Consider the following 25,611-nt stretch of genomic DNA (forward strand, 5'->3'; position numbering starts at 1 on the left):
ATGCATCAGTGGCTGATTGTATAAAAGACTCCCAGCAATCTGGAAAGATATTCTAGCTGTCTGATGGGTAACCTTTCCCTGGCTGTTCTCATACAATAAGATCTTGTTTCTAGGAGGGGGGGGGGAATGCAAAATGAAAGGTCTAATGGAGAAGTAAAGCTGGTGTCCTGCAAACCATTGTCTGAAAACTGGGGACAACTCTTAGGAGATACAAAGATGCTTCTTCATCTTCTTTCTGGAGAGCATTGCTCTTTCCCTTATCAGCATAGTGGTTTAGCATTACATGCACAGAGGTGCTATCCATGGTTCTCTTGTGACTGGTTTGCAAATCCATGTCAAATCCTGGTTTCAAATTCTGGTTTACAAGCAAACTGTGGTTAATATTAATTATGGCTAACGACAAGGCGCTTGTAACTCTGAGCCACAGTTAATGCTGTCAAGGGAGGGCCAGGAGAAACTTACTCTGGAGAAAGGATGAGAAAGGGGAAGGATGCACACATCCCTGAGGCTGACTCCCAATTTATAATCCACATGAAAACAGTATTATATCTGCACTGCAACAAAGAGCACAAGGTGACACAGTTATCAGGGTGATACTCAGATAATTATAGAGCGTAAAGAATGGCACACAAAGGAAGACTAATCATGGCTTAAACAGCACAACTCACAGTTCCAAACCTCATAAAAATGCTTGCAAAATATTTAGCTCAATAAAAAATAACCGAGGAAGCGGCCATCTGTTTTTTGTTATTACATGAATGGAGAAAATTGCAAATGACTTGTTTCATCCAAGCCACCACTTAAACCACTTTTGGCACTTCTGCGTTGACATGGGGGAGCAGACCAAAGACCAAACTCTGCACCGATCCACTCAACCCACATTCTCACATGACAGATGCATTTGCGTGGATTAACCCTGCTCTGGCTGCACTGGAATCCATAATGATAGGAGCAGTTCACCTCTGCAGTTTGATAATAAGCAGCCTGGCAGAAGAAAACAGCAGCAGGGAAACACGGAAAGAAAATCTCTCTCAGTGATATCTCGGATGAAGATTTCTCACTTGTTCTCAGGCCTCAGCGTGGTCTACAAAAAGCAGCACAATGAGATGGCAGAGTGCTGAGGTAGTAGAATGGACTGTACCACTTGAGAAGAGTTTGCCTACATTAATAATCCCCTGTAAGTGGGAAATAAAAGACCTAGATAGGAACATATCTCCCTAATGTGCTAATTTTTATTTGCATGGAGTTCTTATGTAAGGGAAGCATTACAAAGTAGCCTCCTACCATCTGTGGTCTTAAGTGGTACAATCCATCTTGCTGACCTCAGAATTCTGCTGCCTCGTTTAGCTGAATATGTAGAGAGCTCAGTGTTTGGCAAGAGTCTGTGGGATTTGGGAAGGATGTAGGCAACAGTAAAATGCTGTGGGTGGAATTTCTATGCACTGATAATCAGGGCAGATCTGCCAGTATCAGAAAGTGTGGATATGTTATGCAAATAACATCATAAAACAAAAAGACAGCAAAAACAAGAAGAAGCAAGTCAACAAGTAACTAACCACTGAGAATTGGCCTCCTCGGCTCTTGTGTATATGGAAAGCTTTAAGGGGGTGTGTCTTAGCTTACAAAAGGAGTCCCTAACCTTGTTGAACTAGCAGACACTTTTAAACAAGGTTTGTTTGTTTTGCCATCAAGCTGCAGGGTTTTCAAGCCAAGAGACTTCAGAGGTCGTTTGCCTCTGCCTAGTGACCCTGGTATTCCTTGGTGGTTTCCCATCCAAATACTAACTAGAGCCAACCATGCTTAGTTTCTAAGGTCTGGCATCAGCCTGTCCAAGTCAGGACTTTAAACAAGTGCTGACTGCTGTAACAAATGACTGCCAGTTTGTTTTTGAGGAAGAGATGCTACAGGAAAGAAGCAAGTGGGTTCCTGAAATACATTGGCAAGTGTCACAGTGTCCATGTTTGTAACGAGTGTTTTATAAGGAGGGTTACCAGCAACCTGTTTCTCAGAGGTGAAAGTGAGATGAGTGTATACATCATGAGCAGAAAACTGCTCCTGAATGTAAGACTATGACTGGAGCATCCAGCAGAGGAGCCCCACCCCCCTTTGTAAATACTTGTAATAAAGTGTCATTGCCTGGAACTGCCCATAATACCTTTAGCATGTAAGCAAAAAATTCAGGGAATGGTCAAAGTGCAGGAGCTCATTAGCATAACTCATTAGCACAACTTATTTGCATATGCCACACCCCCTGACATCACTGGAAGTGTGTCAGAAGGCAACACCACCGCTCAGATGCCACTGGACTGTTTTGGATTGGTAGCTGTTGGGGGGGGAGGAACATGCAGATCTGTCCTCGCAGAGGAGGGAGAACTTGTACCTGAATAAAACTTGGTCTTAAAGGTGCCACTGGACTGCTTTGGACCAGGGGGCCGGGGGGAGCTCTGCAACTTACCTGGCTGCTTCTTGCTCTGACTGAGGGCTGCTGGGAGCAGGGGGTGGGGCTTGTTGCATGTGCCCGCCCCCTGGACTCTTTACTGCCTGAGCTCCATTCCTGTGCGCTCCTGCAAGGAATAACCCTTGCTTTAGATGATCTCTTAAGACCTCTAGTATCTAAATTGGCTGAAGCCAATGTTCCAGGTTTTGTATTGAATTGGTAGTTGGGAGGGGTGAACACCTTTTTAATCTCCAGAAATGTTCCAGCTGGAAAGGCCCAGATTTTCCAAGGAAAGGCATAGGAGAATTTCCTGATGATTTCCCTCCCTCTTTACCAGAGCTTGTTGCCATAGATCCTATGGTTGAAGGGAGCTCCTCCACCCCTGAAAAGTACTGAGACTTACTAGTGAATTCAGCTCTCATACTTTATTAGGTAAAGAACAAGATGAGAGAACCCGGCTCACAGGCCGGCTTATATGTGCACAAGCCCCACACCCAAAACACCCCCCCACACACACCAGTGATATGCTGTTTATAGTGGCCGAGAGTTCCATAGGCCTTCTGCCGGAAGCCTAGCCCTCCGATTGGTGCGGGCTAGGATCTGCTCAGTCCATTGTCTAAGGAGCGAAGCTTGGAAGCTTCGTACGACCATGTGGAGCCCTTGCCTTGCATGCGGTCGGGGCTGAATACATTACACCCCCTGAACCTGACATGGGTGGTGAGGGAGAAGGGGAACATCTCTTTTGACTAGCTCTCAAATGCTCCTGATGCTACCTAGCCTCCTTAAGGTGCTAGCATCCTTATGGGTAAGATCTGCCACAGCCACTGCTTGGTGAGGTATTCCTAGCCACGGGAAAGCCAACATGATTCCTAGATTTTATACGTATGGAGTTGGGGAAGGCCCAGGCCAGACTAAAGGCCTGCATCCTCCAATCTGTGGAGGAAGTAGGGTTGCCAAGTCCCGCAAACTCACCGGCGGGGGAGGCTCTGACGAGTCCGGGAGCCGGCTCCGGATGCGTGCGCGCTGCCAGCACATCAACAGAAGTGACATGTGACGTCGCTCACGTTGGGGGCGTGGCCCAGGTCATCTGGGCCACGCCCCCCACCACATGACATGGCTGCGTCACCTCTGATGACGCAGCTTTGGGGGGCGGAGTTCCCCCCGGGGCCCGATTCCGCCGCAGCAGAAATCGGACCTCCAAAGCGGGGGTTTCCCCGCCCCCGCCCCCACTTGGCAGCCCTAGGAGGAAGGGCAGAAAAAATGTGGGAAAACCCGAGTGGCTGTCCTACAGGATGAACCTGCTGGGAAAGGCCTCAGAGAGGCTGGGGGGGGGACTGCTCTGCTGCACTGCCACCCCTGCTTGGATCAGCCCCCTGTTCTCTTTGGAGGTCCTTATCCCACTGCCCCTATGCATCCCAGGGGAGGGGTGTCTGACTTTCAGCTCCAGTCCTCTTGCTCTCTGTAGACCTGGAAGCCTTTAAATCTGTATGAGGCAGGCCACCCGCTGCAATCTCCTCATGGTTGCTTGGACCCCGGTAGAGCTCTGCTTGGATAGTCCAGCACAGTTGGGGGCTGGCTGTGGAATGACCCAAAGCTTCAGGTCTGCCAGCACCGACAGAGACCTATGTCAGTCTCTGGTGTAGGGATGCCAGTCCCCAGGGGCAGCTGGGGGTTCCCCCGATTTTTAGGGCCCCGCCCACAACAGTTCTCTGCAGCCCTGCTTGAAAAGAGCGGGCGCAGCGCACACCTGCCCTGCAAGTGGCAAATTTGTTGCTTGCACGACAGGCATGTTTGGCACCCACTGTTTTCAAACGGGGGCCGCCGGCTCCTGCCCTGCAAGAGGCCAGTTCACCTCTTGCAGGGCAGGACTGCACAGCACCTGCTCTTTTCACCACTTGCAGGACAGGAGTGCTTGGCCTTCGGGTGTGTGTGTGAGAGCTGTGTCCAGGATGTGATGGCATCACTCTGTATGACGTCATCATGTCGGGGATGGCCACGGCACCTCCTGGAATGTCCCCTAATCCCCCCACTGGGGAGAAGATTGGACCTGGCAACCCTACTCCGTTGCTTGAAGCCTCAAGCAGGAGAAGCCTGTCACAATGGTCTCCATCTTCTAAGACCAGCAATGGGGCCCTTCCTCAAAGCCTTTCCATCTTCCATACTAACAAGGTAAGAGGCTCCAAGAGAGCAGGTCTAGGGTTGGACCTGGTAGATTTTTGCCAGGCTGTTCCTGTAGTCAGAGGCCAGCTGTGGAATGACCAAAAGCTTTGGGTCTGCCAGCACTGATGGCAGCTTGTGCTGCTGCAAATGTATCTATCTGTCAATGGCCAGTCTTCGATGCCTGGAACCTCAGATGGGACTTGGAGAGGCTTGTCTTAATGGTCCCCTTTTTCTTTTCTTTTTTAAGGCTGGCAATGGGGCCTTTCTTCAAGGCTTTTCCATCTTCCATACCAATAAGACAAGAGTCTCCAAGAAAGAGGAGCTAGACTCAAGAGTCCTGCTGGAACGGCAGAGCTATTGAAACTGGAGTGTCAGCCTCGCTCTGCGTGATAGGAGGCATGACCGAACCGGTTTGGATGACTTCCCTCACTGAAGGAGAAGTTGAACATTTCCCTCTCACACAAAGATCTATTTTGCTGGAACTAACCAAGGCAAAATGTCTACTGAATGCATAGTTGCATTGTCAACAGTAATCAGCACAGCATGAAAGAGTAGCTATATGGTGTGTTTATCCTCAACATCTGGGTTGAAGGTATACTTCTAAACATGAAGGTTTTGCTAGATAGCCACTGACACATATGTTCCCCATGACTGACTAGCCCTATTTTAAAGCCATGGTGGTGAATCCCCAGATTTAATTATGAGTTGTATAGGAAAACACTTCATCTATCCTTAATTTCATTGAATATTATAGAGATAACAGTTTTTTTCTCTGTTCATTTGATTTATGAAGTTCACAATTTTGTAAAATTTTATTATCGCTTCTTGTTTTCCCCCCCACGCATACACCACACACGCCTTTCACTCAGATCCATCCTCAAACCACAGATTAAAGTAGAAACTGGCAGCCAAACTGTAGTAATGCGCACACATAGGGAGGAGGCATTAACAAATGGCAGAGGGTCAGCTGAAGATGTGACCTAGTCTTGTTTCTCACAACAGTACTCTTCTCTTCGTCTCCTTGTAACTGCATAGACCGTGATTTCATAAAATGACACGTTGTACCAGGCAAGTTATCTGCCTCCTAGCAATGCTCCCCATGCTGTGGAAACTTGAGACATATGCTGCTTTTTCACACTGTGGAAACAACAAATGTTCAATTTTCTGTTCAGTAGATGCGTCCTTGAGATCGACATAAGGGGATTAGATTTCCTAGGCCCCCTTGCTGACTGAGTAGTTCACAGAAGAGGAGGAACACAAATTCCATATCCTCCTACATTTTCAATGGGGTTATTGGAAAGATAGGTTTTCTGACTGACCTATAATCAACAATTAAAACTAACTCTGCACTTAGGAGGCACTTACCCTTGAAGTGACCTATTAGTGCCTGAATATTTGCATGTTGTACTTCTATGCCATGCATGAACTAAAATCCTGATGTTAGAACTAGTGTTTCCTTTTTTAAAATATTACATTCGAAAGTATTTACATTTTCACTTTTAATACCTGCATGCCAACTCTTTTGTCATATGGAAAGTACTGGAATTTCTAAATCCTCTGATTATGCACCAGGGAGAGAGACACAGCACAGAAGCCAAAGGCAAACTGAACACCGGACCGAAACCAGTTAGTTAATATTCCAGGATCTGAGATTTAGCATTACTTGTGTACAACAACAATACATGGTAAAAATAAAAGCTAGAAACACTTATATCTATTGAACCAGCAGGTGTCCCTAGTCTTGGATCTGGTACAGGTTTTCAACACTGATTTATTTTTAAAAAATGTATACCACTTTCCCCCTCGCATTCAGGATAAGTAACAGTGATTTTACTGCCAGAGGACTCATATCTACCCACCAGCAAGCCCCAACCAAATATACCAGATTAACATCCCCAGTCAACACAACAGTATACTACCAGCATGCAAGTGGAGGAGTGGGGAATCAAACCGGTTCTCCCAGATTAGAGTCCGCACACTTAACCACTACACCAAACTGGATATTACTCTCTTTTTAAGAATTTGAAGGGCTGTCATTTAGAGGAGGGGAGGCCAAACAGAATGACATCTGCAAAGCAAGTATCCCTTCCCCAAAAAATCCAGACTTACGCATTGGAGCTACAGGTAAGGAGAACAAGTCTAGCTAATCCAACCATAGTGGGAAGGGGCATATCTGAGCTACAGTTGCCAACTGGTCTTGATTTTTAAAAAAATCTAATCCTGTCTTTAGCATTATGATTCAACACCATTGCAAACACGATTTCTCAATAAATGTGTCCAATTGTACATTAACACCTGCACAACTTCCATGCTAGTATGTTAATTTAACATCAATGCTATTTTCCAAATCCAGACACTTATAGGAGGGACTTCTTGTGGTTTCCACTGGGAAACAATACATGGTTGTGGTGTTGTTAATAAACTATTACTTCCCTTATCTGTGGCTAACACATTCTTTTAGATACTCAGCAACATAACTGTGTGTTATAGTAGAAAGCTGTATCCTGTGAGATCATAAATAGTATTCAGAATTTGTTGCGAAAATGGTTGGATAATAGGACTAGTCCAAAATGTATGTATGAAATCTGCTCACCTGGAGGAACATCTCCAACAAGTCCTAGGAGACTTCGGATATACATGCACCAGCCTATTAGACATTAAATATCAATTGTACATAGTTTTTTGCAACATTTTCATTTATATCTGCAGATATTAAACTTGAGCTAATATGAGACCATATCTATTTCCACATTTTTGTTGGTGTTTCTATTGACAACATCCTATTCCAGCTGTTGATAAATGTCAGAGCTGATTTTTAACTCTTTAATATCAAACTGTAGAAACCTGAAATGTTTCCTTTGATGACCATGACTTCTAAAGAGACCTGACTTCCACAGCCTTTCACTTTAAAATAAAAACACTGAATCCAGTACCTCTGGGAAAGCTTGTGAGGCAGGGAAAGTAAAACTATTCTGAGACAGAAGTGGATAATTAAGGTGAAAGCTGGGTCTAGTAGGAAAATGCCCTGCAGATAAGGATAAAGACAATATCTTCACATGTTAATTCTACACATGGAGGAAAGGAACCAGATCACAGATGCTGCCCCATTCCCAAATTCCATGTGTTGATTTGGTACAGTCCATGCTTGTCCATGCTCTGATTCCCCAGAAGTTGGGTGCCCCTGGCTGTGACAGACCCCTTTCTCAAGAGGGGCACGCCTTGTCCTCCCTCCACTCAAGGTTTCAGTCTACCGGGAAAAGAAGACTGCACTGGGATGCTGCGGCCCTTGCAATGTTCAATGGTGAATGCAAAAGGTTGGAGAGCCATAGGTGGGGATTGAAATCCTTCTTGCAGTGCAAACACTGGAGCGGAGAATAGTCAGTCACTAGTTTGAAACTAGTTGGAAACCACAAGAAGTCCCTTGCCGCTCCCCACAAATAATATTTGTTGAAGAAGAAGAGTTGGATTTATAACCCACCCTTCACTTGGAGTCTCAGAGTGGCTTACAATCTCCTTTCCCTTCCCCTCCCCACAACAGACACCTTTTGAGGTAGGTGGGGCTGAGAGAGCTCTTTCGAGAACTGCTCTTGAGAGAACAGCACTGAAAGAACTTGTGACTGACCCAAGGTCACCCAGCTGGCTGTATGTGGAACAGTGGGGAATCAAACCCAGTTCTCTCAGATTAGAGTCCGTGCTCCTACCACTTCACCAAACTGGCCCATTTGGCCACCAAAGCTTCCGTTTCCATTGTGGAGTATTTCTATTCCCAGTAGTCCAGCTTGTGGCTTGAATATAGCACTGGATGTTCTTCCCCATCACACATCTGGGATAACATGGCTCCCAAGCCTCCATAGCAAGAACCTGCAGTGGCGGCTAGACATCTGCCCATGTCCCCCACTGGTGCTCCAGTTGTCTTTGTGGAAGAAAAGGATGGGAAACTGTGCTTCTCCACTGAATATCAGGCACTGAACAAAAACACCATCATGTACAATTACTACCTGCCTCTGATTCCCAAAACTGTTAGAATGGCTCTGGGGAGCATATTTCTACATCAAACTGGAAATCTGTGGATCTTACAGTCTGGTCTGCATCCAACAAGGCAATGAATGGAAAATGGTATTTTGCAACTGTTATGGCCAATATGAGTATCTGATCATACCCTTTGGACTCTGAAATGTACCTAGCATTTCATTAACAACACTGGGGGGGTGTGGGGGGGAGGTATTTGTGAATTTCCTACATTGTGCAGGGGGTAGGACTAGGTGACCCTGGAGGTCCTTTCCAACTCTATGATTCCATGATCTTCTGTGACCTGTTACACCGCGGGGCCTCAATGTCGTGCCTGTGGGCACCATGGCACCCTCCAACACCTTTCCTGGTGCCCACCAAATGTTTTTAGAAAGTGGGTGGGGCTTTTGCCTAGTAAGGGCTCAGATTGGCCCCTGATTGGCTGTGCAGATGTGGCAACAGCTGCCTACACACCACAAGGATCCACAGTAGCAGTCATTCTGTGGCTGGCTCTGCCTCCTGTGGCAGCCATTTTGTGGCTGAGCCCACCATGCTGTATCAGAAGTCCAAAGGTGCCCACAGGCTCAAAAAGGCTGGGGCCCCTGTGTTACAGTATACTAAATATGTCACAGTATACCAAGATGATATCTTGATATATTCCTCAGATCCCCAGTCCCACGTGCAACATATGAAGGTGGTGCTACAGCAGATGTGTTAGCACAGCTGTATGCAAAACTAAAGAAATGTGCATTTGACTTGTCTGACGTTGAGTTCCTGGGGCACAGCATTACTGCTCAGGGGGTAAAAATGGAGGTGGAAGTGGTCCGAACCTGGCAGGCACCCTGGAATCAGAAGGATGTCCAGTGATCCTTGGGTTTTGTGAACTCTTATTGTCAATTCATACCAGAATATGCCACCCTTGCCGCTCCTGTGACAAGTCTGATAAGAACCATTCCAATGAAATGTAGAAGCAAAACTCACCTTCCAGGCACTGAAAGTCCCATTTATCTCTGACCATTGCGCTGATACCCAGATTCCTAGTACAATTCCATCTGAAACCAACATCTCCAGCCTAGCATTGGGCACCATCCTACTGCAACAACCCCCCCCCCCCAATTAGGCATGGCTCTGTGTCTATTACTCCAGACAACTCATTCCCTCTGAGGAAACCTATACCTTCTAAGAAAAGGAGTTACTTGCCATAAAAAGCAGACTTCAAGGTGTGGCAGCAGCATCTTGATGGAGCACAGCACCCTGTGAAAGTCTATATGGACTGCTGGAATCTGGAATTACTGCAGACAGACTGCAATCTTAACCAGTGACAGATCTGCTGGCCCCTCTTCTTTTCCTGCTTCCATTTCCGGGTAACCTATATTTCCAGTTCTCAGAACCATTGTGCTGATATGCTGTCCTGGAAACCAAATTAGCCTTACCATGTGCCAGTAGAAGAACCTCTGACCACCATCCTGTGTCCTGAAAACTTTGCAGGTACCCACAAGGAAACATGAAAATCTATTGGGGAATGGATTTGAAACAGTCAACAACAGGATGGCTTCACCCAAACCCACTTGAAAGCCATCCAGGATTCAGCCAGGGAGCCATACTCCCCCTTAGGGGCCTACCAGGGGCTCCTCTTCCATCTTGATTGAAATTATGTACCCCCCCCAGACCCCTCCACTATGAACCTCTATGCCTCTGCCATGATTTGAAAATTGCAGGGCACTTTAACCAGTATAAGACTTTGCAGCTTTCCCCTCAAGAGTTCTGGAGGCCTCAGGTCTGAAATGATGTATTCTAGTATGTGGCATCCTGTGTGGGGTGCCACCAAACCAAGGAGCAGACTGGAAAATCTGCAAGACTCCACACCCCCGGGTCCCTAGAGAACCAAGTCCATGAACTTCATTGTGAAACTTTCTACTTTCAAAAGCTATCATGTCATGCTGGTGATAGTTGGCTCATTTCATTCCACATGGAGGCGATCCACCAGTGAATAAAACAGTGTGGTTGTTTCTCCAGCAGGTCTCCTATCTCCATGGTCTGCCTGAATACCTCATGATGAACCAGGGACCTGTAAAGCAAATGTGCAAGGATCTTAATGAGGTCTTGGAGTGGTATCAGATGGCTGTCTTTATGGCCCAGAGAAGGTATTCACTAATTGCCTTGGATTGATTCAGCCTACTGCTTACAGCTGTAAGCAGGGCTACCTTTTATTATTCTCAGCCTCCTAAGGCAGTAGGGTATGAGCACCAGGTGTAGCTGACTACTAAACTTGTCAAGTATGACTCAGCAGGGTAAGTTAGTATAAAAGGTGGGTGGAAGACTACTCAGAGAGCTTCACAGTGTCACAGCAGCATGAAACTGATTTTAAAATGCAAATTCCACCAAAGAGAGTGCTATGGAACAAAGGGTGTGTGCGCGTACCTCCCCCCTTCTCTCCCCCCCTCTCTCTTTGGAGCTCCCAGCAACAGTGTAGTGTATCCAGCCCTGACATGGCCGGGCATGTCCAGGGACAAAACCTCAAGCTTCGCGCCTAAAGACAATGGGCCAGGAGGATCCTAGCCCGGCCCAATCAGAGGGCTAGGTCCCAGACCGTGAGGCCAATAGGCCTCTCGGTTACTGTAAATAGCCTATCGGGAAGTGGGAGTGTGTTGTGGGGGTGGGTTCTGAGGGAATATAAGCCGGCGCGCGAGCCGGCCAAAGTGTCTTGTTCCTGACTGAATAAAGTATGCTTTGCTGAAATCGCTCTCCGTCTGCATACTTTTCAAACAGAAAGGACATAAGATGTTGCCTATGTAATTGTGTTGTCTTTGGTTACTTTCATTAAAACAAACCTTGTTTTTAACAATATCTTGCCTCTGTAAGCTTACTGATCTCCTAAGTCTACCTCTCTTTAGTTAACCATCTGCAATCTGGCAGACAAAACAGACCAACACTACCTTCAAGCAATACCTCCAGTACTACATCAATTACCCACAAGATGTCTGGGTGCCCCGCTTACTCTTGTTGAGTTTGTGTACAACAAGGCCTTTCATTCTTCCATCTGGCAGACACCATGGCTACTTACAGTTACAATCTTTGTTTCTTTCCTCTAGAGGTCGACCTCTCTTCCTTCCCTGCAGCGGAACCAAAGGTGAAGGAATTACAGGCTGTCCACCAAGTATTACAGGAACAATTGGATAAAGCAAAATGGCCTCACAAAGAAGCTACCAATCAAAAACAGCAACCAAAACACTCACTCAATGTGGGGGGCTTACTATGGTGGTCCACCCATCACCTTTGTAGCCACAGGCCATCCTACAAGTTAGTTTTCACTGGGGTCAGCTTCAGGACCTTTTGGACTGGAAAAGTATGGGCTAGAAGAACATTCCCAGGAATTAGCATCAGATGTTCATGTCCCTGCTTTGGTGTACCATTTCCATCAGAAATACCCACATAAACCAGGTGCTGCTCCTCTGGGTTGGGGGGGGGGGTTTGAGGGAAGATACTGTCAGAGTTGGGCCTGATGAGTTCTTTCCATAAGACAAGAAAGTTGTGGCAGCAACCCCTACAAAGATCAAGATCTTGGAAGAACCCACAGGTTCTGGGTCCTCAGATATCCAGGACTCATATGCCACTGTCCAAGACAACAGGAGCAGAAAACCAAAGGGTTCAGAAACAGGAGCTGGACATCAAGACCACTGAACAACCATAGGTGAAACCTGCTATTTGCCAGGGATCCCCTGGGTGCCCTCAGAGCCTCTGGAGTGGGTGAGATTGAGAGCCCGGGTAATGCTTAACTCCAGTGCTAGAGTTCCCCATTGGCTGCTTGGGACCTCTACTTTGCCCACAAGGCTTGTGATGGTCAAGATCCCTCATGACACCTTGCAGGATGCTGACTAAGTCCAGCTGTAGGATTCTGGCCCTGGTGACAGCAGTATGCACTTAGCTTCATAAATAGCCTCAGTCCTGCCTGGGTGGTTGTGTGATCAACAGCTCCACTACAGCTTGTTATTTACCACCTTGACTCGGGCCTGCCTGCCTGCCTGCCTGGTCTCTAGTCTACCTGTGCTTGAAGAGCCCTGACCTGCTAAAAGAGCAACCTGGACAGGCAATGAGATGCAGCAGTGGTTTTAATCCCCTAATAAGTGACAAGTTAAAATTCTGTTTATGTCTTCTTTATGGGTTACTTACTACATGCAAAAAAAGAAGAAGAAAAAGCATCTTTATGGGTTACTTACTACATGCAAAAGAAGAAGAAGAAGAAGCAGCAGCTAGAAAGCCAGATCATTAAATGTGCCAAATGGCCCTGACCTGTCTAGAATCAAGGTATTATGGTAATCTTATTCAGAAGAAACATTAATGGGCAGAGAATTCCTTAATCAAATGATGTTAAATCTATTGTCTTGTATAAGAAAAGTTGCAGACTGATAGCCCACATCTAAATGTATTTAGTTGAAACCCAGTGAGGTATTAAACATGGTTAACGAAGCAGGCTATGGTATTGTGTTTTTCCTTCCCCCAGACCTACTGTGGTAAGTATGGTTTGCACTAACCAGGATTTGCTCTTAGGCTGCTTCCACACGCATTGGATAATGCACTCTGAATGCACTTTCAAGGCATTTTAGCTATGGTTTGCAACTGGATTTTCCTGCATGAAACAGGAAAATCCAGTTGTAAACAACTGCTAAAGTGCATTCAATGTACATTATCCAGTCTGTTTGGAAGCACCCTATATCAGGACTTTTAACCAGCTTCAGAACTTTATGACCAGTATGGTTACTGTTAACCATGGTTAATATCAGTACAATTAACCCTAATTGAGGATGGGGGAGGGAGATTTTGTGCATGACAGAGGAGGTACAGGGAGGAAATGTGAGATCCTATGGGCCAGTCCCTTAACTAGGCCAGGAAATCGGCAACGTTACCCAATGTTAGTCACCAAGCTTTATTTAGTGTGAGAGAAATTTTCTCCATTACTTGTGCAATGAAATAGGTGAAACTGTTATTGAACTCCATGTGAATCGGGTAATGCTTAACTCCAGTGCAATTTTCCACACATCATCTACTTATAGATTCTTGGTCAGAAGAAGACGTTTGTCGAAACGGCATCGCATTCCGGAGACCTCCATCCCGCCGTCATTGTTATCTTCTATCTTATGTAACTGGAGTTACAATTTGAATGTATTAGTATCAATTTTTTAATTTTCATATTTATAACATTATTGCTATTGTTAAAGAAACATTGAGCGCACTTTACACAGTTCCTGTGGCTCTATCTTTTCATGTCTACGGACTGTGGCCATCAATGTTCCCTCTAAGCTGTGGAGTTTTGTGAGCAAAAATTCTTCTTTGTGAGCTACTGTCGTTAAAGTTGTGAGCGAGCGATTTGGTTACTGCATAGATTAGTTTGCTCTGGAGCCATCCTTCCTGAGCTAAGACAAAAATGTGTGAGCCAGAGGCTAAGAAACTGTGAGCTAGCTCACACTAACTCAGCTTAGAGGGAACACTGGTGGCCATATTTGTCTTTGTAGTCACCAATGTTGCCAGACTGGCATTTTTTCAACTGCAGTAAGACACAGGGAGGGAAAAACAAACTTGACCCAAAAACTGGAATCAAGAACCACAAGGGTAAGAAAGAAGTCTGATAAAGAGCCAATATTAAAAACCTAGTTGAAACTTATAGTATACAAAAATACATGTATTTATTAGAAAGACAGTTAATAACAAATAAGGGGCCAATGAAAGCCTCAAAGCACCTGTGTGGCTATCTTAGTCAAAACTAGAGTGTCCTTGTTGCCATGCAAGATGCCCATTGTGCCCTTCTGAATAAAAACCCGGACTTTGCTAGTTATGTGCAAAAGGGACTGAACTGTGAGGTGACTCCAAGTGATGCCAGTTATAGACACACACCCAGAAGAAGGAAGCCTTCCTGTGAGATGCTGTGCCTATGGTTCGTGTATGTTACCAACCCTCTTACCTGCAGTAAGATGGACCAGTTCCCTAGCCATGTATAGCACTGAGCAGTCAGGCAGTTGCCATGCCAGGGCAGAAGACAAGGGACTCAAACTCCATGAAAAGTCTCCTTCCTTGCATGTAGGCAGCATTCTCTTCCCCCACCTAATACATCACCTAGTCGAAACTACAGCCAGAAGACAACAAGGGAACAATGGCTCTGGCCCATGAGCCGTAATCCCATCAGGTGCCACTGTCCAGACTAGTTTTTCATTAGGTCCAACATTGTCCACCCCCTTAAACCTTCGACCCCAGTGCCAGTCAGCATATTTTTGGTGATGGACCAGCAGGAGGTGTGCCAAGAAAGGTGGCAAAGCCTAGACCATCCCTCATATAAAAGAGAACACCCAGCACCAGCTCTCTCTCTCTTGCATTCTCTCCCCCTTGGCCCCCTCCTACCCTGTTTCTGACTCCTGGATGTGCAGCCAGAGTCTTCTTGTGCCCCTGCCAGTTCAAGACACGACCCTTCCCCAACACCCCAGTCACCCTCCTTTTTCTGAGGTTCGCTCCATCTAACTGCGGACAGGTAAAGTATTGCCCATCAACGGAACATCCTGCTAATGCGAATGTGCTATCCTCTTCCATCTATATTTCCTAGATGCTGTATAATTGTGTGTGTGCTTGTGTTACTGTATGTTTGACATACCTTCAGTAAACAAAACCATCTTATACTGGTGTCAGTCTCAGCGCCTAGTTTTTGGTTTGTCTGGTAGAAGCAGGACCCCTGTATACATAGATGCTTCCTCCCTTATTTGCCCATTGCCTTGTGTAAAATCATAATTCCCCATAATTCGAGGCAATTCAGCTAACATCCTCACACATATCTGTGTCGTCCTGACCTAGCCACTGTAATCCAGCCTGGATTACTGTAATTTACTCTGTGTTGACCTACCCTTGAGGCTGACCCGGAAACTCCAACTGGTACAGAATGCAGCGGCATGGGTCCTCACAGGGACACTGTGCACAGCACATATCCATACTGTGATAAGTGAGCTTTCGGTGGTCTACCAGATCAGGTTCAAGGTCTTGGTACTTACCTTTAAGGCTCTGAACAGTCAGGGACCTATGTACCTTCAGGACTGCCCCTCCTGGTATACCCCCAGAAGAGCACTGTGCTCTGCTGATCAAAATCTATTGGTGGTCCCCGGCCCAAGAGATATCCGGCTGTCCTCAACCTGAGCCAGGCATTTTCTGCCCTGGCTGCAACCTGGTGGAACTCTCTTCTAAATAACATCCGTGCCCTTTGGAACTTGCTACAGTTCTGCAGGGCCTGTCATGCAGAGATATTCCACCAGGCATTTGGTTGAGGACAGCGACAGCTCCATCCTGGCACTCCCATCCCCCTCCCCTCTTGTGAGATAGTGGAGTTACTGGCTCTTTGCACCATTTCTAGTTGTATTCTGTTTATTATTGGTTTTAACTTGATTTTAATTGATGTTTTATTATGTTGTACACCGCTCTGAGCCCAGTTTACCAGGGGAGAGCAGTTAAAAATCGAATTAAATAAAAATAAAATAATCTGCGCCAGCCTTTGTCCTAAAACGGCTGAACCCTCTGCTCTCAGCACTACATATTTGGCAGTAGACCAGGCGCTAGAGTCACTGCCAAACTATCCAGCTGTAGAAGTTGGCCTGCTCATTTCACCGCACAAGTTAGTCTCTCCTTGGCTTGTCAATGGAAGTATGATGTAGAAGTCCATCGTCCTGTGTGTGGCTGATTTCTTTGTTCCATAACTCATCCCTCCACTGCCAGCATTGTCCAGTTCTCCTTCTGACTGTGCTGTGCCAGCTCCAACAAGCTGTTCCACTCATGCTGGCAATACTGGGTGCCAACAAATGGAAAAGAACCAAATAGCCATGATCCCATTCTCCTTCTGGCAGCTGAGTTTTTCTCTCCTATAAGGTGAAAATGTTAAGCTTCGGATCATAGCTTTTAAAGCAAATGTGTTATCAGTGGAGAGAGCGTCAAGTAGAAGAACACCAAGTAAAATTAACAACTGTCAAACTAAGGAACATCTATGTGATTAAAAAAGGATTTTATTCTTAGCACTATAACATAATTCCTCTGGATTCAGTTATAGTAGTATAACATCCTGTTTTCACACAACGGATGGCAGATAGCCTAGCTGTAACAAGTGGTTTCAACAGGACTAGGGTTGCCAGCACCAGGCTGGCAACTGGCGGGAGTCTCAGTAGTCGAGTGGTGGCCCTCGCTGGTGACGTAGTGACATCACCAGCACCACAGTGACATCACTTCTGATGCAAATGCTAGAGTGTTGCTGGTAGGGGCCTGGCAACAGGCAGGGGGACTTATTGGCAGTGAGGACCCTTGCCTGTGACATGATGTTGCTGGTGACTCTAGGGGACACTCTGGCATTTTGGTAAAACTCTATGGTTCTGGATGCATGGAGAGTGCTCAATGTTTTTTAAACATTAACTGGGAAGTAACAATTTCCATAATGCACTAGCAGAAAGAAAATGGAGGAGTAAATGGAGATGAAGGGATGACACTGCAAGCATTCTGTCTACGTTTAACTATCTTCTACTGCCTACACATCCCACCAATAGGATAGATAAATTTGGAATGGAGTGGAACTTGGTGGGGGAGATTCTTCTTCTCTAGTTCAGTTCTACCACTGAAGCAGGAGTGGAATTCAGCAGCTTGGAAGCCAAAGGAATATAAAGTTTAGCATCTTTCAGATTAAAATTCCAGTGGCACCTTTAAGACCAATGAAGTTTTATTCAACCAACAAAGCTTTATTCAACTTTGTTGGTCTTAAAGATGCCATTGGATTCAAATTTTGTTCTGTTGCTTCAGACCAATTGTCACGGCAGGGCCAGGGAGTGAGGGTTAAGTAAGTCAAGTCCAAAGCCAGTCCGAGGTTCAGCCAATAATTCAAACAGCACCGAGGTTTAAACAAGTCCAAAACAGTTCACAAAGCCAGTGTCAAACATACCATACGTCAAAGTCCATAAATCAAGGAGAGCCAGAGTATCGCAGATCCGAAGTCATGGTCAAACAATGCCGGGAGTCAGGGAGCCAGAGTATCAGGAGCAGAGTAACAAACGGTCAACGTTTCAAAAGAGTCCGGAGCAAGGTTGCACAGAGCGACTGGTCCTGTCAACTGAAGTTGCCAGCACAAATCACTTCCAGCAGCAGGTTTGTTGATATAGTGTGCTGGCTCATTAACTTGTTATCTTTTGTGGAGCAAGGTCAGGCTTCTGTTAATACTCAGGGCTGAACGATCATCTTCCACGCATGCGTGCAGCCTTGTGTCTCTCATTCAGCTCCTGTCTTCTTCGACTCTTGAGCCAGTTCACAGGTGGTGGAGAGTCGGGTGGCGAATTGCTTGTGTTAAGCAGAGCCTGATCCGGCGCAGGTGTCTCTTGGGAGGTTCTATCCTCCTCGAGACTTAGAGTGTCTTCTGTTAAAGGAGCCAGTTCTTGGCTGGCAGGCTCTGCTTCTGGGCGTATATCAGGGGCTTGTGGTGCCAAGTCCCCTTGTTCCTGGCTGTCAGCTGACACATCAGGGGCAGGCATGACACCAATATGGCTACCCACCCGAATCTATCTTTCAAATTAGTTAGATGTCCTAACAAAGCAGTGGGGGGGAGTAAGAGCATTGAGTCCAGAGTCTACATTACCTAACTGCGTCACTGGCTGTAAAGAATGCAGTGAGGAAGGAGGATTGCCTGTCCCCTACTTTTTTCCTCTTTAAAAAAAAAGAACAGTATAATGTAGGGTGGAAGACTAATCAGATTCCCAGGTATTTAATAAAAAACATAAATAAAATTTAACAAGCTTTTAAGATTATCACAAAATACAGTTAGTTCAAATGTGTTACAATTATGAGTTTAGAAATAGATTCTGAATAAATTGATAAAAAAGTAATCCTGCAGACAAGTAATTGCATTTCAATTTTGTTCAGTCTTGAATTGTGGGGCGTTCCAGAAGAAATAATTAAAATCATTATAAAAGAAATATAAATTAAAATAAATTCCACTTAATTAAGGAAGTAAACTCTATCAACTAGCCAAGTATATGTGTATATATGAGAGAGAGAGAGAGAGAGAGAGCGAGAGATAGAGAGCGCGGAGAGAGAGAGAATGAGAATGGGATGGGGGCAGGTATACCATTTAGCACTGCAGATATAAAATAACAATAGTTATAGGAATAACATCAAGTGCTTATTGCTATTTCAGTAGTTTGGCAATGAGGCTTCCACTATAATCCAAAAACTGCAAACAACTATGTCATATGCAGCTGTGCAATCAAAATACTGTCATTTAAGTGGTTCATATCAACAATTTGCCACACCTAGCTAAATCAGATTTATTTCTAGATAAACATGGTTAAGGTCAGACTCAATGATTCTGTGATAGAGGTGAGAGAAATTCTGTCCTCTCATATCTGAGACCAATTTTCTAATTTTTCATAGCTCATAGGCTGCTGTTGTAATGTGCAATTCTTTCATACCAGTCTCCTCATTATATCCAAATTATACTGGAGGGAAAGGGATATAGCATCTGAAATCTTAGATCTAGAATTAGTCCCACAACTAAGTCCTAGAGCTTTCAGTGGATAAACTGTACCCTACACATCTAATCCAGCCAAGGATGTGGGCTTCTATGTCTGTATTATTGGGTAGATAGGGAATCATGCGTGGACATGGGTATAATGCCATTCTTCATACCAGTCCAACACTCAATTTAAATGTGATGCTAGGCATGTAAGGAAAAACTACCAGTGCAACATTCCACACAATTAGTTTTACATTTAAAGCAGGCATTTTGCCATTGCACAGGAAGACATCAGCACAGTACTTGCCTGGGCCCACAAATACATAATGTATAAAATAAGCACATGTAGGTAGAGCAGGATAGATTTCAGCCATGTGAAACTGTGTATGGAGAGTTAGTTAGAGCCATGTGAAACTGTGTATGGAGAGTTAGGTTTTTTTTTTGTTTTTTTTAAGTATCTTTAAATTGTGCTAACCAGTGGGGGCTGTGTACAGTTCTTTTAAAAAGTCAAGATCCTACCAAGCAATTTTCAGGTGGGGTGGAAAGGCAGCTGAATTAAGACACATACTCCACATACACATGCATCCCCATTCCTTACTAAATAGATTGCTGTTAGGATGTCATTGTTTTTAAAGGTTTTGCATGTTCAGCAGTGGCTGCTCCGTGTGCATTCTCTTATATTGATGGCAGACTGTGTGAGGGACACTAACCTCAATACTCTTGATGCCTGTCTCAGCCACTGAAGGACCAATAGGTATTGTCCAGCAGTGCTAATAAGGCAGAAATACCTGCTTTTTTTGCATATATTGATCTGTTTTAAAGCAGCACAATTAAAATGGCTTATTTCCTAATACTGTTCTTTTAAAATAAAAAGCCTCAGTTTCAAAATAACTCGTCAGTTTGATTTAAAACTTACCAGGTGATAACCTTTGAAACTAGGTAGAGCTCTGCTCCCTCTCTGAATTATCAGTTTCTTCTCAAGCTGCCACATTTGTGATGGTTATCAGTCTAAAACCGGATTGCCTGATTCAAGGCCTTTGGTGCCACCCCATTGATTTCATTAGTCTGCTACCAAGGGGGGGGGATACATCTCCATGTTGAAGAGGAGAGACTTCGCTTCCCTGTGAGCAGTAAATGAATGTAGGTGAGATTAGAATCCTGCTGCTTTTCATATCTATGAGGCAATAGATGGAGGTTAGCAACACCAGTGAAACTACAAAGAGAAGATACTAAGAAAAGATCCCTACAGATCAGAGACTGTCTTCCTGGCATGAGAGCTCCATCCTAACAGCTTGTGCCGGCTGCACTGGATGGAGCAGGCAGGCCTTGTGGGAGCAGTTCTTATTTCCCTCTAAATCTCACGTAGATTGGTGTTGGATATTGGCTTTGTCAGAGGTGCCTGAATGACGCACCAGCGCCTCACGATAGACACAGCATGTGCAAATGAGAGGCAGTGGGGGCAAGGAGGGGGCCTATGAATATTCATAGGAGAGAGATCCCTGATCAAAAGGCATAATTCTGTTTTCTTTTATAATATATCTGCTTAATACAGACTTAATGAACAAATGAATAATAAATTAGTCCAATTTTGTTTTCTTTCTTTTTGGGAAGTGGAGGCTCAAAGGGGGACTTTGCATGGATTTGATTGATAGGCAAGGCTTGCCGGGAAATCTGTTATCCAATTATTTATTAAATATGAAACAAATGATGGCGCAAATCATTTTAATCTTGTTGTGGCAACACATACTGTTGGCAGTAATAAAGGAAGGTGGGATCCTGTATAGTGATTGTCTGTGACTTTTTATTTCCCCTAGAAAGACTGAAAGGGGGAAGGCCCTGATTCAGGGGCGGGTTTCTTCTTTCAAATGTAATATTAGTCAAAACAAATATATATATATATGTGTGTGTGTGTGTCTGTGTGTGTGTGTGTGTGTGTGTGTATAGTGTGGATTAACTGGCTCAAGGGATACCTCAGGGCCTTTTTGGTAGAAAAAGCCCAGCATGAACTCATTAGCATAATAGGCCACACCCAACATCAGAAACTCATTAGCATAATAGGCCACACCCTGACAGTACAACTCATTAGCATATTAGGTGTCCCGAGGGCGAGCCTCCCCAGGGATGGCCGCCGTCACTCGGGACTCCGACACCCCCAACCCCCACGTCCCTGTCTCCACGGTACTTACCAGAAAGGAAGGCCAACCCACCCCAATGCCGCCAGATCCCCCAGGTCCCGACGGAGCGACTGCGAGCCGCTTGGGCGACGTTGCCCCAGACAAGCGACAGGTCCCGCGGAAGGAAGTCCCCGGAGGAAAAGAGGGAACTGCACCGGGCCAGAGCAGCTTGGGGAGGGGGAAACATGGGGCCAGCACAACCATCAGGCCAGGAGAGAGAGAGCCGGGAAGACGCCACACCCACGACTCAGTGCCCGGCATAAGAAGAGGGGGCGGGGCCTGTGGGAAGGACAGGGGGTGGAGCACAGGGGAAGACAGGTGACACATAGGGGGAATAAAAGGAGGAACAGAGGTAGAGGCCGAAGAGGATGAAGCACTGGCGATGTGAGAAACGACAAGCTGAGAGAGCGAGCGTATTGTCGGACCGGCCAAGGGAGAATGGAGGGTGGTGACGTAACCTCCTCCTCTCTCAATAGTCTGAGGCCTCTGTGGTTCCTCGGGGAAGTGGGGGCACGGTGGCTGACAGTCTGCAGCACTCAGGATCGAGCGAGAGCGACGAGGGGTCATTCAGCTTGTGTGACATAAGGCCACCCCCCCATGCCTTGAAGGGAAGGCAATTTAAACTGCCTTCCCTTGGCTTTCCCAGGTGCCCCGCAGTTGTGGGGAGCCCAGGCAAGCCGGCCCTTGGGCGGGCCAGGGAAGGTACAGGGAGGCATTTAAATGCCTCTATGATCCTTCCATGGCCCCCCTGGCCCGCCTGCCTTGGAGTCACGGGGGGGGGGTCGCTCTCCAGGCCTTCCTTCTGTAGCTGTCACGATTGCCCTGGCGGGGTGGGCTAGGCAAGGCACAGAGTATCCAAAAACACAAGCTGAGGTCAGAGCACCAGATAGGCAGTGGAAAAATAGCGTAATCCGAAATATGAGGTCACTTGCACAGTCTAAGGTTTACCGGAGATTGGCAGTCCGAGTTGTAAAGCCGAAAGCCGTTGTTCAGAGTCAGGTTACACATTCCAAGGTCAGGGAGCCGGAAGAACGATGTCACACAGTCCGGAGTCAAAAAGCCGAGGGAGTCAAGCAGAAAGTCAGGAAACAAGATGCAAGGTCCGAGGTGCAGTGATTCAATCATGTGATCAGTTGCCAGCACGAGGTAGGTAGTGAAGAGGGCTTCCTTAAAAGCCCGTTCCCTGTGTTCCTAATTGCGGGCTGATTACAGAGTTCTGGCTCCAGTTAATACTCTGGTCTCAGAGGATGCCTCCCATGCATGCGTGCTTCCCTGCGCCGGGTTGTCAAATCCCGTCTCCTTTGGTCTCTTAAACGAGCTACAGGTGGCGGGGCATCAGGGGGTGTGGAGCTTGCGCTCGGCTCTGCAGGAGCGGCTCCAGGTGTGAACCCTTCTGGCAGTCGGTGTTCATCCTCTGCAAAACTTACGTCCAGGGGTGCAGGGAGCTCTTCCTTGGATGTGGAAGGTGCAGAGTCCCCAGGATCAGGGTCCACTGGGTCGGGCGGCATGGTGGGCATAACAGTAGCCACGCACACAGAGGTTTTGGCTGTAGTGGGCATGGCCAACTCTGAAGCCAGCCGGAACTCTGTTCCTGTGCGTTCCTGCCCCAAAATAGCCCTGGGATACCTAACAGTGTACAGTATTTTACTCCTATTCAGGGGTTAATGCTTATGTTCAACAATCAATGGAGGGGGCTGAGGCTGGCTCCCAGGTTTCGTAGGCCAATAATAGGGCCGGCTTTGGGTTGGGAAATACCTGGAGATGAGGGGGGGGGGAGAATCAGGGGAGGGATCTTAATGAGATATAATGCTATAGTGTCCACTCTCTAAAGCAGCCATTTTCTTCATGGGAACTGATCCCTGTCATCTAGAAATCAGTTGTAATTCTGGGAGATCTCCAGACCACACCTGGAGGTTGACAACCCTAGCCTCAGAAGAAGGCCTATCATGGCCAGTGTTCCCTCTAAGCTGAGTTAGTGTGAGTTAGCTCACAGTTTTTTAGCCTCCAGTTCACACATTTTTGTCTCAGCTCAGGAAGGAGGGCTCCAGAGCAAACTGATTTATGCAGTAGCCAAATCACTCGTTCCCAACTTTAATGCCAGTAGCTCACAAAGTTGAATTTTTGCTCACAAAACCCCACAGCTTAGAGGGAACATGGCTCTCCCTTATACATACTCACAGACACAAAGGCCGACTGTTTTGGGAGGCTGCTGGCTGGAGTTTACTCCTCCTCCTCTTGTGCTGACAGCAGCGACTGCTCTGTCTTCTCTTCAGTGCTGCCATGACCTCCTCCCACTCCTCTCTGCTTGTCTCCTTTCCAGGGGCCATATCTGATGGCAGCAAGGAGAAGTCTACAGCTGCACCTGTCATGTGTTAGCTCAACCACTCACTTTCTTCCTAGGTGGGATGGATGGGGGAGGCAGCAGTAGGAGCAGCAAAAGGAAATAGGACTAACAAGCAAGTGAATAAATGGCAACAGTAGCAGTAGCAGTCCCAGCTCCTCTTCACTATTGCTGGATTGGGCGCAAAGCAGCAAGTGGAGACAGATTTAGGGGAGAGTACAGGAGAGGGAGTTGGCAACAGTGACGGATGATAAGGAAAAATAAAAGGAAAAAACAATTTCTGGTGCCATGAAGCAGCAGGGCTGCTGATAGGGGAACTAGGGGGACAAAACTCTACCCGGTCACCCTGGGGGGGGTCTAAAGAGCTCAGTGAGTCATGTGATTTTCTTACATGTGATGATTTGGTTGGGTCCTGATGGTGTGAGGGGGACCCAGCAGGCATCTTAGGTTGGAAGTCACTGGCAGTTTTCAGAAGCCCTGTCCAGTAGCAGTTTCAGGGAGGGTCTGGTGTGGGCCTTGGCAGGTGCCAGATAATGGTGGCCCCAACACTGGGCATGGCAAATAAGAGATCTCACTGTAGCGTAATTACTTGGAAGAGCCAGTGTGGTATAGAGGCTAATAGTAGTAGTAGTAGAGAGACTGTCCCTGCTCAGCCTTGGAAGTGTGGTGTGTGACCCTGGGTCACTCAGTCTCTCTCATCATAAACTGCCTCACAGGGTTGATGTGGGGATAAAATGGAGGTAAGGAGACCCATGTATGTCACAGTGAGCTCTTTGGAGTAAGGATGGAATGTAAATGTGATCAATACTTCTGTGTAGAGACATATTTTCCATTCTACTTACATTTCAGGCACTCGTTAATGGGCCATTACGATAAAATAAATGCTGCTTGGGCATTACAAAACTAGCTAGGCAAATAAAAAACAAGCCGTGAAGCTGTCCTACACGGCTCTTTGTTTTAGTCTTCTTTAACATTCCCTAAAGCTCAGTACACATTTCTTATGGAGTGACTCAAGAGCAAGGGCCATGTTCTCAGATGTGAGGAAATTTAAATACAGATAGGTTGCCCAGCATGAGGTGCCCTGTCGATACCATGGTAGATTTGGGGTGTGGAATTAGCAGAGCAGGGACGAGAGAAACTGTAAGAGATGTCTTTGTGCGCCTTTCCATTCATTTTTGGTAAGAGCAGGGACAAGAGTAACTATAAGAAAAATAAGACAAATGTTACTCAGTCCATCTGCCAGGTATGGCAAATTCCTGTTCCCCTTCCCATTAATTTATGTATTAATATAATCAAATACAAATGAGATACATGGTTAGAAATCCTCAGAAAGAAGCCAGACACATCCCCCCCCCAAAATTTAGGCACCAAGTGAATCTCTGCAGCTTCTGTGAAGTCAACTGGAGCACCCATGCATCCAGAATGCTTAAATATGCTTCAGACCAACACGGCTGCTCACATTGATCTAAATATGCAATAGTTACTCCTCAGCCTTATCTTCCTCTTTTACAGATGCATTGCAACAACCTGTGATTCTGACACAGAAAACAACAGATCTTTTACTTTATGTGCATTTTTTGCTTTTTCTTAAATTGAATTTGACTTATTTGTATCCAAAGGGACTGCCTTTACTTGTTTCTGTGCTATGTCTTGGAGCATTATATTTTAAGCCTCCTTTTCACGTGAATGGGACCCACCATGTACACAGTGTTTGCATATCAGTACAACTGCCACAAGGGGTATAAAACTCTGGTAGTCAAACACTCTACATGCTGGAGCGCTACATGTGGAAGGAGCTTTTAAATATTAGATTCCCTGCATATAACACTGGGGCAAGCAACAGCATTTGCATAGTCCTGTACGTGGGGTGAGTCATGCCTGAGTGGAAGGCAAACCTCGGTTCCTGCCGTAGCATACCGGAGCACTGCTCCGCCAGTCAGGAGCCCAGGGGGAGGGTACATAAGCCCCGCCCCCTGCTCCC

This window comes from Gekko japonicus, unplaced genomic scaffold, assembly GCF_001447785.1.
Source record: "Gekko japonicus isolate JY-2015 unplaced genomic scaffold, Gekko_japonicus_V1.1 scaffold90, whole genome shotgun sequence".
Lineage (NCBI taxonomy): Eukaryota > Metazoa > Chordata > Lepidosauria > Squamata > Gekkonidae > Gekko > Gekko japonicus.